Raw genomic sequence first — 16,073 nt, forward strand, 5'->3', positions numbered from 1 at the left:
TAGAAACAATTTGAAGGCACACAAGAACAAAGATTTGCTTGTTAATAGCTGTTGAATTGACTTAGATTTATGTCCATTCTGGGAATAACAGACCTCCATGTCCCCCATCCTCAATACTGCTGCTCAAGTCTTGCAGACTTAGGACAGCTGCAATGACTTCTGTGATTGAATCAATTCACATGTAATGCATTGTCCCTTTTCTTCCTGCTGCCCTCCACCTTCCCAAGAATATTGTCTTTTCTAATGTCTCTGATAGGTCCAAAATCTCAGTTTGAGGAGAATTCAGATTTAATTCACTCCTGGATCATTTGTCATTTTAAGATTCTCATCCAAGGTCTCATCCCTTAGGTAAGGTGTCTTATTTCTTGTGCTGCTGCTTTATGCCTACAAAAGTTTGAAGATTTATGGTTTTTCAGATTAGTCTAAATCAGGAAAGTGGGGGACAACTAAACTAAGCTGGAATCAGAATTTGGGTCTGGGCTCTGCTATTCCCATCACAGAAAAGACACAAACCTTTTTCAGGCTGTGTCAAAATAAGTTATTTTGGGCATATGCAGAGGGGCCTTCCCTCCCAAAAAGTGGGGAGAGGGAAGCTAGAGGCTTTGTTTTTTTGTGGCAGGTAACTTGGAGTCCAATATTTTTCCCAGCCTGGGTTCTTGCCTCAAGAGCAGCAGTTCAATTTCAGGGTGCCAGCAGAGGAAACAAAACTCCTACTTGCAAGAAATCCCTATTGATTTTAGAAAACTTTTCACCTAGGGAAACATATCCAAGACTGCAGTCTTGGAACAATATTGCGTTGAATCCTTTCAGGAGTCTGCCTGCTGGGGTTGCTTTAACTGGAAATCCTGCCTTGAACAGGTGCTTGGACTCTATGGCCCATGAGCCTCCTTCCATCTGTTGGTGCTGTAATGTCAAATAAGTGGATTCTCTTCCTAGCAGCTTGCTTCTCTGTCCAGTTACATAACCACACATAGACATTGGAAACACAGTGACATGGGCAATCATGACTTTGGTACTCCATGATGTATCTTTACACTTCAGGATGACTTTTCTCTTTAAAAGATTCTGACTACTTTTTGTGTGTGTGATGTGTGGTTTTTCCTATTATGGAGGCAGTTCTCCACCACTGACGCTAGCAAATGTGGAGGGCCAAATGTATAGCCAAAACTATGCATACTTTTGGGCATGTCACCCTCAGGACTTGGGTGGGGGTCTATTACCTGAAAGCCAAATAAATTTTTGTCATTCTGAGAAAAAATCTTCATCTCTGGATGAAGAGAACTGTGGAATTTCCAGGTATTTTTTAAATAACTTCAAAACCAATAAGGATTGTCTTAAGCCTGGACCCTCAAAAATGGTTGAGGTTCAGGAATGACTTATTGTTACCCCTCTCAACTTCATAAGCCAGAACATAACTCCCAGCTGAGTGTTTCTGACAGCTTCTCCTTTTCCTTTCCATTTACACATTGGAGCTTCAGCCAAATCTTGGGCTCAGGACAGAGATTGGAATGCAGATATCATCCAGTCCCATGAAGACACAATGAATTCATCCCAAAGAAGTCCCAATCCCATCATCCTGGGATTATTATCTAATGTTCAGTCAAGGAATCTTCCCCCTCCCAGTCCTGATATCAGTCAGCAAACATTGATTACCCTGAAATCATCACTTCCTATGTTAACAAGATCCCACTGGTGGGAAGGGGTGGCGCAGATACAAAAGACAAGACTCCAGAATTTCTCCAATAAAAGACTTTTATTGAATTTCTCATCACACTATACAACAATCACAAGCTGTAAACATGACAATAATGAATGTAGTTTGAACCAATGAAATTGCAGATCGTAATTTGGAACAATCAAAGCAATATCTGTTGTTTACAAATGTCTATAAAATGTCCATGTCTGTGAACGTAACGCATGTCAAAACTGGGAGAATTCCCTACAGCCTTCTTTGACCAAATGGAGCAATAAAGCGATCTCTGATCCTGTCCTCAAACTCTGTGTGTCTCTCTTGGATTGATTGGAGTTTGGCATGCCGGGCTGAACCAGATTCAGATTCAGTCCTCTTCCTTTGAATTGTAGTACTCTGTTTGTTAATTTCCTCTGGACATAAAATATTTGTTTCTACCAAAGAAAGAAAATAATTAAGAGAAAATAAAACAGCAATACCAGTATGAAAATGGAAAGTAAATATCTCTAGTAGTATTTCAAATATCCTGTGAGATCCAAGCTGCTGAAGCCTATTCTATTGCTTTTTTCTGGCAATGCGACAAGGAGAAAAGCAAAACTTGAAAGAACACAAGCGTGTTCTCTCAGGAAAAGAAAACCTTTCAGATCAATTCACTTCTAATGACCTACAAGAAGCTTAGATTCAGGTCCAACTTACTTATCAGGGGTCATAAAATAGAAAAGGGACCTCATAGAAATAAACAAAAAATACATTTCAATGTAGAGCAAGAGGAACGAAATGTACTCACATGACTTCTGTGGCTGAAGGTAAATATCAGGTTATTATTGCACAACTGTTTAATACAAAGGAAAGAAACCCCATAGAAATTAACAGAAGAATGCATTTCTATGTAGAGTAAGAGGAATGAAGTGTACTCACATGACTGTGGCTGAGGATAAATATCAGGTTATTAGAGAACAACTGTTTAAGACACAGAAAGGGATCCCCATAGAAATGAACAGAAGAATGTATTTCTATGTAGAGGAAGGGGATTTAACAACAACAACATATTTAATTATAGACCTCCCTCTCTCCCTGAGGGGACTCAGAGTGGTTTACATACAAAAAGGCCAACATTAAATGCCATAATCATTAAAAACAACAAATCAAAACAATACATAATAACATCAGTAGACTCAAGTCAAAAATAAAAATACTAATATTTAAATAAAACATGATTAGACATAGAAATACATGTGCCCCGAAAAAGGTGTCTAGCGTATGAATGAAATGTACTTACTGACATTATTTCTGTGGCTTAGGATAAATATCAGATATTACAGCTCAGCTGTTTAAACCATAGAAAAGGAAATATTCCCATAAAAATATTCACATTTTATAGGTAAAGAGCAAAAACGTGGGCACCTGTATTTTTGTCCACTGAAATGGCAATGTCTTGGGTTCCTCCACAGATCTATGAAAGGCAATCCCAAGATACCAATGTTTCCCCAGCCCTCCCAGTTCCCCCAATTAAAACAAATAGAAAGCCAGGCTCATGCAGCATCTACAAATTAGATAAACAAAAACAATGCCCCCACCAAAGGCCCCAGAACAATTCACAAAAACAACAAGACCATCACCCGAAGACAGCACCTCTTATTCTAACTGAACCAGCTTGTTAACTGCAGAGTAGCTTTTAAATTCAAAAATGGTTATACAGTGTACGCAACATTCGAAAAGGGACAACGTAATAAACCAAAGGGGGAACTGGAAACTTCATCTATTCAAATAGATCCAAAGAGTAGCCATGGCTGTGCCATGTGTCAAAATAACTCACTGCACAGATCTTCAGAGATGGGTCTGCTGAGGGGAGTCGAAGGAGAAGAGATTCAGGAGAGCTTCACAATTTGGCAGAACAATCCCAAAGAACTACTTTTCCACTGCATACCTATAATTTGTACATTGTAATCCATAGCCAATATTACACTAAATTTAAACTCCCTTGGATTTAAAAAATCTGGTGGTAGTTGGATCAAAATCATGTCATTTCTGACCATCCTCACCTAAGATTTGTTTCCCTACTTTCTATCAGTTTCTTTGCCGTTTAAAATAACAGTTTCTTCTTCCCGTATTTAATTAACAATTCTTTGTTTTTTGTAAGTGAATATCTCACCAGAGTTCCCTGAGCTATGATTTACTTTAGTTTCAACAGATTTCCCAATTGTTCCTCTCTTCACTTTTGGGAGGAGGAAATATTTAATGTTCCTCCATCTACCTGTTTCTCTAATCTCAGTCTCGCTTGTCCTGCCCAAAGCTTTAGCAATGGAGAGAGTGGGAAAAAACAGTTTGGAACCAATAGGACAGCCTCACTTACTTGAATTGGCCAGATCCTTCCGCCAGCCATTGCGCTTCACAAAAAGACAGAAAATAGTCCCTAGAAATCTCAGGTTTCCATAGGATGGTGTCATGGCAGTTAAAGGGGTGTCAATCACTAGAATTCCAAAGTGTGGATGTTCCCTACAATGTCAAGAAGAGGTTTATCTTATAGCTCAACCTAGCATGACTTGGATGGTGTGTCACTTCAAGAAAAAACAACAACATAATTTCGCAATATTTATAGTTTAAATAACAAAACTGTATAATTGTAATATATAGCTGTATTTAATAAACCAAAAACTATTTAACTTACCTGCTTAGTGACTTCTTTTTCCATCCGTCAGTCAGTTTCTTTTGTTGGTGTTGATATGATTTAACTTGTGTGGGGTGACATGAACTAAGATAAGTGAGGAGGAGGCAGAATTCTTTAACTAACCTGCCTATTAATGACTTTTTTGTTGCTGAATTTAATTGGCTAAATCTTCAATTGTAGGCTGGTATTTTGTACACTTCAAGCCCAAGCAAGCGCTACTAACTTCATCTGAAAATCTGTTTCTTTTGTTGGTTTTGAAATGTCATTCTCGGCTTGCAGCCGCGTGTCATCAAAAATGGCTAGGCATGTCAGTGCTGACACACATGTCATAGGTTCGCCATCAGGGCTATAGATCTTGTAAAATTACAGTTCCCAGAATCCCATAGCATTGGGCCATGGCAGTTAGTGGTGTAAAACTACATTAGTTCAACAGTGTAGATGGATCCATGGGCTTAAAGAGTTTGCTTAATTTTGGGGTTTTTTTTCTTGGATTTACAAGTTTTTATTTCATTTTGACAGTTTTATAACATCAAGAAAAGGGAGGGAAAAAAGATGGGAGGAAATATGATATATAGGTTATGGAGTTGTATTAGTAAAGTAAATCTACATAGGCGTCTATTGTATCTCGCCAGGGATGTGAAAGGAGATGGTGTTGTTATACGTATTACATAATTCTACACTTTATTTATATTCTGCCCTACTCCCCTAGGGGACTCAGTGCAGATTACAGCATTTACAAACATAGGCAAACATTCCATGCCTTTTACAATCCCATGAGACACACAAACACAAAGTCAAGGCTTCTCCTTTCATTTCCAGCTTCTGGAGGTGGTGCTCATCTCTGGTTTTGGGAGGTGCTTTTCTCTATTTTCAAGTGAAGGAGCCTGTGCTGTCACCTGCTGGTCATGTGGTTAGCAAGATTGCTTGGAGCATCTCTTTGCCTTTTCCCACCGAAGCAGTACCTATTTATCTACTCACATTTACATGTTTTTGAACTGTGAGATTGACAGGAACTAGGGCTGACAGACAAGAGTTCACTCCATCTTGCGGATTCACACTGCCAACTTTCAGGTCAGCAGTTCAGCAGCACAAGGGTTTAACCCATTGGGCCACTGCGACCCGTTCATATATTCGTATGAATATATCTTAATATAGTCTCTAGCATATAAGGAAATTCCATCTATAATATCTTCTAATTCCAAGAACAAGTAGATTCTTGTCATCTGGCGTTCACATTAATGTTGTTTTCTTACATTAGACCATCTTTTTCTTATCCTATCCTCAAGCCTGCATTGTCAAGAGTCAGACGCCAATTAGCGAACAAAAATAGAGTTTATTCAGCAGATAAGCCAAAAAGTAATGTTAACACAGAAAAAACCTTGAAACACTTCACTATCAGTGCTTCAAGAGCAGTTCAAACAAAAATATAATTCAGCAACACAAGCAAGTAAAAACAAAGCTAAACAAACTTAGTGCAAACTGCACTTTCTGAGTCCAAGCCCTGCCAGCCGGCTCTGTAGTTTTCAAAGGAACAGTTCCCAAAAGAAAACACCAAATTGGTCAGGAAACAAACAAACAAACTAAGAATGCAGTAGACTGCTTCCACAATGTGGATAAAGCCGAAGGCTCCAAAAGGATGGTGAAAAGACGTCGTCCGGGATTCCAAGGTCAGGTCAGGAGATAACAGCGGTGTCCAAAGAGCAAGCCAGGAGTCAAAAGCCGATAGTAGTCATCAATCACAGGGCGAAGGCAGTAGCAAGGTCAAATTCCGATCCAAGGTCTGAAGAGGGTGCAGTCATCCAAAACAGATCCACGATAAGACACAGCGAGAGCAAAGCTAGGTGATAACAGCAGATTCAAATCATAGTCCAAGTCCAGTCTTCATGGAAACACAGAGATCCCAATGGCGCCTCAGCAACACCTTGCCACACGCAAGGTGCAGTGGCCAAACATTCCCATTTTATTCCCCTTCCTCCTGGGTGACCAAACACTCACACCCAAACACCAGGTGTCCCAAATCTACTCAGAGTCTGAGCTCCACACAGCTAGAGCTCGTGGATCTGGAGTACCTAGCAATTCGTCGGAGTCCCAATCATCCTGCCCACACTTAGCCCCATGAACACTTAAAGAACCATCCTCCCTTCTCCAAGCATCCCAATTGGGATCAGCTCCTGCAGAAACCCCAGGTTCAGAAGTATCCATAGACCCCAAATCCCCAGACATCTCCGGTGGCTGTGCCCATTCAATGCCCGCTTCCCCAGCCACCACCTGTTCCTCAGCATCCATCTCACCATCTGAATCTTCCTCAGAAGATCCCCCATATAGCTCTCTAAGTCTCTTCCTGCGCAACTCCTCCAGTGAACCCTCATCACGAGGGTTTTTTCTTCCTCTTCGAATTCCATCCCCATCAACCATAATCCCTGAAGGCGCAGTCACAACAGCATAGTAAGTGTTCTTTCTTATTATTTTATCAGTTTACTTGTACATACTCTAGTTCCGCCTAGCTTTAATAATATCCATCCATTTACATATCCTATAGTTAATTTATTTTGTTAATAGGTTAGTAATACATATGTGGATACAATATATTAGATTATTGTTTATGCACATTCTGTATGTTTGTGTGTGTGTATGTGTGTGTATATATATATGGGGACCTGGCAGCACAGCGGGTTAAACTGTCGAGTTGCTGAACTTGCTGACTGAAAGGTCAGCAGTTTGAATCTAGGGAGCGGGATGAGCTCCGTTGCTAGCCCCTAACGTCGTTAGCCTCAACTTCTGCCAACTTAGCAGTTTGAAAGCATACAAATGTGAGTAGATCAATAGGTACTGCTCCAGCAGAAAGGTAACGACACTCCATGCAGTCATGCCGGCCATATGACCTAGGAGGTGTCTATGAACAATGCTGGCTCCTCAGCTTAGAAGTGGAGATGAGCACCACCCTCCAGATTCAGTCTCGACTAGACTTAGGACTCCATCACATTGAAGCAGAGAAGTGTTTGCAGAGTAGAGCTCAGTCAGACTCCATGTTGAAATGAAATTGGAGATTTCCCTACCTTCATCACACTGTTAAACCTATCAGTTGGACTCAGTATTCTTTCAGTTGGACCTTGAGAAACGATAACTGCCAGGACTGCATAGTATGGAGCTATGGTATTTAAAGTAAGGTCCAGCTGCATTCATTTCACAGTGTAGATGCACCCAGAGAATGGATCTTGGGAAACTATAACTCCCAGGACACCATCTCATAGATAAGTGGTATTTAAAGTGGGGAGCAAGGGCATTCATCCCATATTGTAAATGCAGCAAGAGAAGGGTATACTGCACAGCATGAAGACATGGCATCATAATAATAATAATAATAATAATAATAATAATAATAATAATAATAATAATAATGGCATTTAAAATGGATCCCTATTGCATTTATTTTCCAGGGCAGATGGACCCAGAGAAAGGCATGGACCTTGGGAAACTATACCTCCCAGGAACGTATGGCGCTATGGTATTTAAAGTGATGTCCAAGAGGATTCATTCCATAGTGTAAATGCACCCAGAGAAGGATATGGACTTTCGGAAACTATAACTCCCAGGACTGCACAGCATGGAGACATGACATAATAAACTTTCCCTAACAAGGCTATCTTGGCTCCTCCCATGATTTCCCCTTCCACAAATTGGGGAAACGTCTCATTTTAATCCTGAGAGAAACAAATGCCATCACATTACTGAACTGGCCATTCATCCCGATCATTCCCCAAAAATCCATTTCCCCACCACCTCCTGAAATGTTTGAAAAGAATGATGGCCCCATCCTTAAAATATGCAAAACATGCTACACTTGAACCCAACCTAATGCGATGAACACAGTGGGCTATCAGATTTTAAGTGTAGGACTCGGTGGAACTGAGTAAATGTGATGAAGTGTAGAATGTCAAGGGAAAACCTTTACCTTTTAAATATTATCCACATCATTGAAATTATGTACATTTCTATTATGATTGTATTAATCCTTCAATTACAGTAGAGTCTCACTTATCCAACATAAACGGGCCGGCAGAACGTTGGATAAGCGAATATGTTGGATAATAAGGAGAGATTAAGAAAAAGCCTATTAAACATCAAAATAGGTTGATTTTACAAATTAAGCACCAAAACATGTTATACAACAAATTTGACAGAAAAAGTACTTCAATATGCAGTAATGTTATGTTGTAATTACTGTATTTACAAAATTAGCACCAAAATATCACGTTATATTGAAAACATTGACTACAAAAATGCGTTGGATAATCCAGAACGTTGGATAAGCGAGTCTTGGATAAGTGAGACTCTACTGTATCTTCAGTCTTTTGAGTTTTATAATACAGAATATATTCATATAGATTTCGGATTTCTTTAGACCTATCCCCCCTCCCCTTTTCTTTTCAGAGTTTTTAAGTGTAAACTCATAGGTGTTTCTCAGGCAGTTTTGGAGAGAACCTTAACAAAAACAACTATTTTAATATGCAATCATCTCTGTTTCTGAGTATGTAGAGAGTCCCTCAGGTATGTAGGAATCATATTTGGATGGTAGCATTACATTCCCAAACTGATAGAAACTCAACCTCCTAAGTTCATAATGAATGGGAATGAGGTAAAGAAAGACAATTTAGAGGAGAGATCTGGGGTAAATGTTATTCAAAACAAAAAATTCTCATGCAAGATTTTTTTAAAGTGACTGGAGAAAAGCTCATTGTGTTCCTCTTTTTCATTTTGTTCTGGGCACCTGAGTGCGAACGATGTGGCGTTTATCAATAGAACGAAAGATGCCTTCATTGGCTGAAGGCTGGGAGAGATGACAGCTGCTATTATGGGTTGATGATAATAAATGGAAGCTCTTACGTGTGCCCGCAATCCAGAGTCACCCGCAGAACAATAACATGCCACTCAGGTTTGCAGAACAAAACTACAGGAACTTTACTGATTCCAAGAAAAAACAGTAGTATTTACAATGGTCCCTCTGATCACTTACAGAAGTCCACAGTCATAAACAGTCCTTTCTCAGTCGACAAATCTGCTTCAGAGAAGAATACAGTCCTGGTTCTTCTCCCTCTATTCTCAGCAGCAAACAGGCCTCAAAATAGCAAGGCCTCTCTCTGAGTACACTGCTCTCTTCACTAGCAGTACTAGAGCCCCCAGATGGCGTAGTGGACTAAGTGACTTGAAGGTTGGGTTGCTGACCTGAAAGCTGCCAGGTTCGAATCCCACCTGGGGAGAGTGTGGATGAGCTCCCTCTATCAGCTCCAGCTCCATGCGAGGACATGAGAGAAGCCTCCCACAAGGATGGTAAAAACATCAAAAACATCCGGGCGTCCCTTGGGCAACGTCCTTGCAGACGGACAATTCTCTCACTCCAGAAGCAACTCCAGTTGCTCCTGACACGAAGAAAACAAAAACAAAAACTAGCAGTACTCAGTCAGCACTAGGAAAAAAACTGGTTCTGCAGTAGCAGAACAGAAACAGTATCAATCAATCCCCAGTTCTTTGCAGGCTCAGCCAATCGGCTTCATGCACTTCATTTTCCAGTTAACACACACAGCACAGTGCCTTTGCAAACCATAACAGCTGCAAAGTCAGCATGTACAGTAGAGTCTCACTTATCCAACGTAAACGGGCCGGCAGAATGTTGGATAAGCGAATATGTTGGATAATAAGGAGAGATTAAGGAAAAGCCTATTAAACATCAAATTAGGTTATGATTTTACAAATTAAGCACCAAAACATCATGTCATACAACAAATTTGACAGAAAAAGTAGTTCAATACGCAGTAATGCTATGTAGTAATTACTGTATTTACAAATTTAGCACCAGAATATCACAATGTATTGAAAATATTGACTACAAAAACATTGACTACTAAAAGGCAGACTGCGTTGGATAATCCAGAACGTTGGATAAGCGAATGTTGGATAAGTGAGACTCTACTGTATATAGAAATGTAGCTTGCTGGGGACTTTGTAGGAAATGAGTTATCCAGGTTAAAGTTAACGTGTAATTATTATCTAATTCAAACCGGGTAAGATTAACCTGCTCTGAAAACATGTATATGCTTAATGGAAATATTAAATGATTCATGCTTGCAAAAGATTGAGTTCAGAGATACAAAACACAGATGGAGTGAAGTTGGTACAGTGGCAAGGCAGACTCTAAATCAATGCTATTTCCATAATTCTTGCAGAACTAGAATTTACAGAAAATAAAAATATTCTTCATTTAAATGAGTATATTTTCTTGACTATGTTAAATGTATTAATATCTGACTGATTTCTTAAGGAAACAAAGCATAAGACTCCTATGTCTAATATAATGTGGTTTTAAGGGCAAAACATGCTCTAAATAATAAATAAGTGATATCACACTTTGAAAAATATTTGGGCTGTAAAGGTTGACCTCTAATAATATCATTACCATCATCTCACATGAGGATGTATGACTTTGGGTGCATCTACATTGTAAAATGAATGCAGTTTGATATCACTTCAACTGCCACAGCTCAATGCAATTAATCATAAGAGTTGTAGTTTTACAGGTTCCTAAGTCTTCTTGGTTAACAAGTTAAATGTCTCACTAAACTACAAATCCCAGGATTCCATAGTATTGCTTTGCATTAATGCAGACTAAATAAAGTAAAGCAGGAAAATAAAAATTGTATGTATTTCATTATATTGTATTACATTGTATCTAAATATGATCTGCAAAGGCTCCTTGGGCTATGGGACCATCCACACTTCGGAATTGTAGTGATTGACACCACTTTAACTGCCATGACATCATCCTATGGAAACCTGAGATTTCTAGTTTGTTGCGGCTTTAATACTTTTGGACAGATTAAATATCTCACAAAGCTCTACATCCCTGAATTTCATAGCCATGGCGGTTCTTATAGTCAAACCGCTACAAGTCTACAGGGTGAACACAGACTGGGCCATGTGAGTCTGGTCCAGTGTTTCCCAATTTTTGGTCCTTTGGTTTTTGACCTTCCAACTCCCAAAAGCCCCAGCCAGCTTGGCCAAAAGTCAGGAATTCTGGGATCTGGAGTCCAAATGGAAATTTAAGACCAAAGTCTGGGAAACACTGGTCTGGAGGATTCCTGGTCAGGATCTGGCACTCCTTCAGCCACGCAGGTGGACATTTTTGGAATTTGGAGCATTTTGTATTTGCCAGAGAAAGAATGCTCTGCTTGTATTATGTGAGCAAGGGTTTACAAGCAGCATGTGTGCATGCATTGAGCACTATGGCCAGGGACTATTTTCTGTCCTTTTGTGAAGCATGATGGCTAGTGGAAGGATCCGGCCCATTTGATTGAGTGAGGCTGTCCTATTGGTTCCATACTGTGTTTTCCCACTCTCTCTATTACTAAAGCTTTGGGCAGGACAAGCGAGACTGAGATTAGGGGAACAGGTGGATGGAGTAACATTAAATATTTCCTCCTCCCAAAAGTGAAGAGAGGAACAATTGGGAAATCTGTTGAAACTAAAGTAAATCATAGCTCAAGAAACTCTGGTGAGATATTCACTTACAAAAAACAGAGAATTGTTAATTAAATGCGGGAAGAAGAAACCGTTATTTTAAACTGCAAATAAACTGATAGAAAGGAGGGAAACAAATCTTAATGATATAGGAGAGGATGGTAAGAAATGACATAATTTTGATCCAACTACAACCAGATTTTTTAAATCCAAGGGAGTTTTACTTCAGTGTAATATTGACTATGGATTAAAATGTACAAACTATGCAGTGGAAAAGTAGTGCTTTTTGGATTGTTCTGCCAAATTGTGAAGCTCTCCTGAATCTCTTCTCTTTCGACTCCCCTCGGCAGACCCATCTCTGAAGATCTGTGCAGTGAGTTATTTTGACACATGGCAAGCCATGGCTACTCTTTGGATCTATTTGAATAGATGAAGTTTCCAGTTCCCCTTTGGTTTATTACGTTCTCCTTTTTCGAATGTTGCATATACTGTATAACCATTTTTGAATTTAAAAGCTACTCCGCAGTTAACAGGCTGGTTTGGTTAGAATAAGAGGTGCTGTCTTCGGGTGATGGTCTTGTTGTCTTTGTCAATTGTTCTGGGGCCTTTGTTCGAGGGGGCATTGTTTTTGTTTATCTACTTTGTAGATGCTTCACCCCTTTCCTCCAGTGGGATCTCATTAACATAGGAAGTGATTATTTCAGGGTAATCAATGTTTGCTGGCTGTTTGCTGGGAAGGGGAAGATTCCTTGACTGAACATTAGATAACAACCTCGGGATTTATTTATTTATTTACAACATTTATACCCCGCCCTTCTCATCCGAGGGGACTCAGGGCGGCTTACAAAAATTGGCAAAATTTAATGCCCAAATTGCAATCGTAAAAACAAAACAATATAAACAGATCTGTTAATAGCATTGTTAAAACACATTAAATGTGTTTTAGGATTATATGATTGGGACTTTTTGGGATGAATTCATTGTGTCTTCATGGGATTGGAAGATATCTGCATGCCAGAAACACTCAGCTGGGGGTTATTTTCTGGCTTCCGAAGTCAAAAGGGGTAACAATTAGTCATTCCTGAACCTCAACCGTTTTTGAGCGTCCCGGCTTCAGACAACACATCCTTATTGGTTTTGAAGTTATTTTTTTAAAAAAAACCTGGGGATTCCACAGTTCTCTTCACCCAAAGATGAGGATTTTTTTCTCATAATGACAAAGAATTTATTTGGCATTCAGGTAATAGACCCCCACCCATGTCCTGTGGGTGACATGCCCAAAAGTATGCATAGTTTTGGCTATACATTTAGTCCTCCACATTTGCTAGCGTCAGTGGTGGAGAACTTCCTCCAAAATAGGAAAAAACCACACATCACACACACAAGAAGCAGTCAGAATCTTTTAAAGAGAAAAGTCATCCTGAAGTGTAAAGATACATCATGGAGTACCAAAGTCAGGATTGCCCATGCCACTGTGTTTCCAATGTCTATGTGTGGTTATGAAACTGGACAGGGAAGAATGCTGCTAGGAAGAGAATCCACTTATTTGACATCATAGCACCAAAAGATGGAAGGAGACTCATGGGCCATAGAGTCCAAGCACCTGTTCAAGGCAGGATTTCCAGTTAAAGCAACCCCAGCAGGCAGACTTCTGAAAGGATTCAACACAATATTGTTCCAAGACTGCAGTCTTGGATGTGTCCCTAGGTGAAAGGTTTTCTAAAATCAATAGAGATTTCTTGCAAGTAGGAGTTTTGTTTCCTCTGCTGGCACCCTGAAATTGAACTGCTCCTCTGACGCAAGAGCCCAGGCTGGGAAAAATATTGGGCTCCAAATTACCTGCCACAAAAAACAAAGCCTCTGGCTTCCTTCTAAGATCTTCCGGGGAGGCCCTGCTCTCGATCCCACCTGCCGCGCAGGCGCGGCTGGTGGGGACGAGGGACAGGGCCTTCTCGGTGGTGGCTCCTCGGCTGTGGAACTCCCTCCCCAGCGATATCCGGCAAACCCAATCCCTCCTGGGATTTGGAAGAAAACTAAAAACTTGGCTCTGAGCCCAGGCATTCAGCGAATAAGCTCATTGGCTGATGTAATCGGGTCGCAAATCTGTAATTGTAGCAGTATTGAATGACTGAGGATGGTGCAATATCGCTGCCTTGCAGCGTTTTAATTTTTGTATACTTTTTATCATGTTTTAATTGTTTTGTTTTATAGTATATTTGTTGCTGGCCCTCGTGGCAGAATGTAAGCCGCTCTGAGTCCCCTCGGGGAGAAGGGCGGGGTATAAATGCATGTAATAAATAAATAAATAATTCTCCCCACTTTTTGGGAGAGAAGGCCCCTCTTATGTCCAAAATAACTTATTTTGACACAGGCTGAGAAAGGTTTGAGATTTTTTGTGTTGGGAAGAGCACAGCCCAGACCCAAATTCTGAATCCAGCTTAATTTAGTTGTCCCCCACTTTCCTGATTTAGACTAATCTGAAAAACCATAAAGCTTCAAACTTTTGTGGGCATAAAGCAGCAGCACAAGAAATAAGACACCCCACCTAAGGCATGGGACCTTGGATGAGAAACTTTAAATGACAAATGATCCAGGAGTGCATTAAATCTGAATTCTCCTCAAACTGAGATTTTGGACCTATCAGAGACATTAGAAAAGACAATATTCTTGGGAAGGTGGGGGGCAGCAGGAAGAAAAGGTACAATGCATTACATGTGAATTGATTCAATCACAGAAGTCATTGCAGCTGTCCTAAGTCTGCAAGACTTGAGCAGCAGTATTGAGGATGGGGGACATGGAGGTCTGTTATTCCCATGATGGACATAAATCTAAGTCAATTCAACAGCTATTAACAACTAAATCATAGAATCATAGAATAGTAGAGTTGGAAGAGACCTCATGGGCCATCTAGTCCAACCCCCCGCTAAGAAGCAGGAAATCAGAGCCGGCTCTAGGTATTTTTCAAGTGTAGGCGAACAGAATTTTGGTGCCCCCCCCCCAAAAAAAACCAATCACTGAAAAATAAAAGCGTTGGATAAGTGAAAATATTGGATAATAAGGAGGGATTAAGGAAAAGCACCAAAACATCATGTTTTACAACAAATCAACAGAAAAAGCAGTATCGACTGCACCCCTGTATGTTTTGCGCCCCAAGCGACCGCTTAATTCGCCTCATTGTTGGACCGGCTCTGCAGGAAATCGCATTCAAAGCACCCCCGACAGATGGCCATCAAGCCTCTGCTTAAAAGCTTCCAAAGAAGGAGCCCCCACCACAGTCTTTGTTATTCTTCTTGTGTGCCTTTAAGTTGTTTCTGACCTATGATGACACTGAGGCTGGATTTACACTGCCCTGTATCCCAGGATCTGATTCCAGATTCTCTGCTTATTCTAATTATCGGACTCGTATAATCCGGTTCAAAGCAGATAATCTGGGATTAGATCCTGGGATATAATAACTATAACAACAACAACAACAACAACAACAACAACAACAACACAGCCTCACACGTGCAGCTATTCTAACTCAATATCTTGACTGTCTCCATTATACCAGTACTTACACCATATATATGTTGTCAGACAGCGTCAACTCAACTGTAGAGACGCAAACAAGGTTCCAGGTACTTTAATCTGGGCAAATCTTGCAAAACGGCACACAACAGCAGGTGAAAAAATGATAATTTCCCAGAAGCTGGGCAGCCATATTCTCTCTTCAGAAAAAGCACAGGCCTGAGAGTGAAGAGAGGAGCTATTGCATCATAACTTATGTCACAGAAAGCCAAGAGGGCCAAACTACAAAGGAAACACAGTATGGCAGATGCTAATACCATCCCCTCTAGGGCATGACAGACACACATTAGTTGCAGATGGAGTATTTGGGTCCATGATCTCACTGACTCCGTTGAAGTCAAATAAAATGTGAGGATAAAGCATCATCATAAATCACTTGAGGCTTTTCGGTGCCTTATCTGAAGTGAGGTGAATGACAAGAGGCTAGAAAGTTCTGGCAAATAATCAACTATACATTACAGTTATTTAAGGGAAGTTACATCACTGGTGGCACAGCAGGTTAAACCGCTGAGCTGCTGAACTTGTTGACTGAAAGGTCAGCAGTTCGAATCCAGGGAGTGGAGTGAGCTCTCGCTGTTAGCCCCAGCTTCTGCCAACCTAGCAGTTCAAAAACATGCAAATGTGAGTAGATCA

General features: G+C 40.3%; 1 long non-coding RNA gene across 2 annotated transcripts; it reads right to left on the reverse strand.

The window, feature by feature from the left end:
- Window positions 1-1,734: 1,734 nt before the first annotated feature.
- Window positions 1,735-15,872, reverse strand: LOC134299242 (uncharacterized). Of its 2 annotated transcripts, none has more exons than XR_010006424.1 (3): window positions 15,431-15,872; window positions 4,044-4,186; window positions 1,735-2,124 (listed from the first exon to the last, which is right to left on the reverse strand). It is a non-coding gene; the product is annotated as an uncharacterized LOC134299242 (long non-coding RNA). The 2 variants fall into 2 exon arrangements; XR_010006425.1 differs by lacking the exon at window positions 15,431-15,872 and adding an exon at window positions 9,373-9,833.
- Between the last annotated feature and the right edge of the window lie 201 nt (window positions 15,873-16,073).

Source organism: Anolis carolinensis, chromosome 5 (genome assembly GCF_035594765.1).
Source record: "Anolis carolinensis isolate JA03-04 chromosome 5, rAnoCar3.1.pri, whole genome shotgun sequence".
NCBI classification, from domain to species: Eukaryota; Metazoa; Chordata; class Lepidosauria; order Squamata; family Dactyloidae; genus Anolis; species Anolis carolinensis.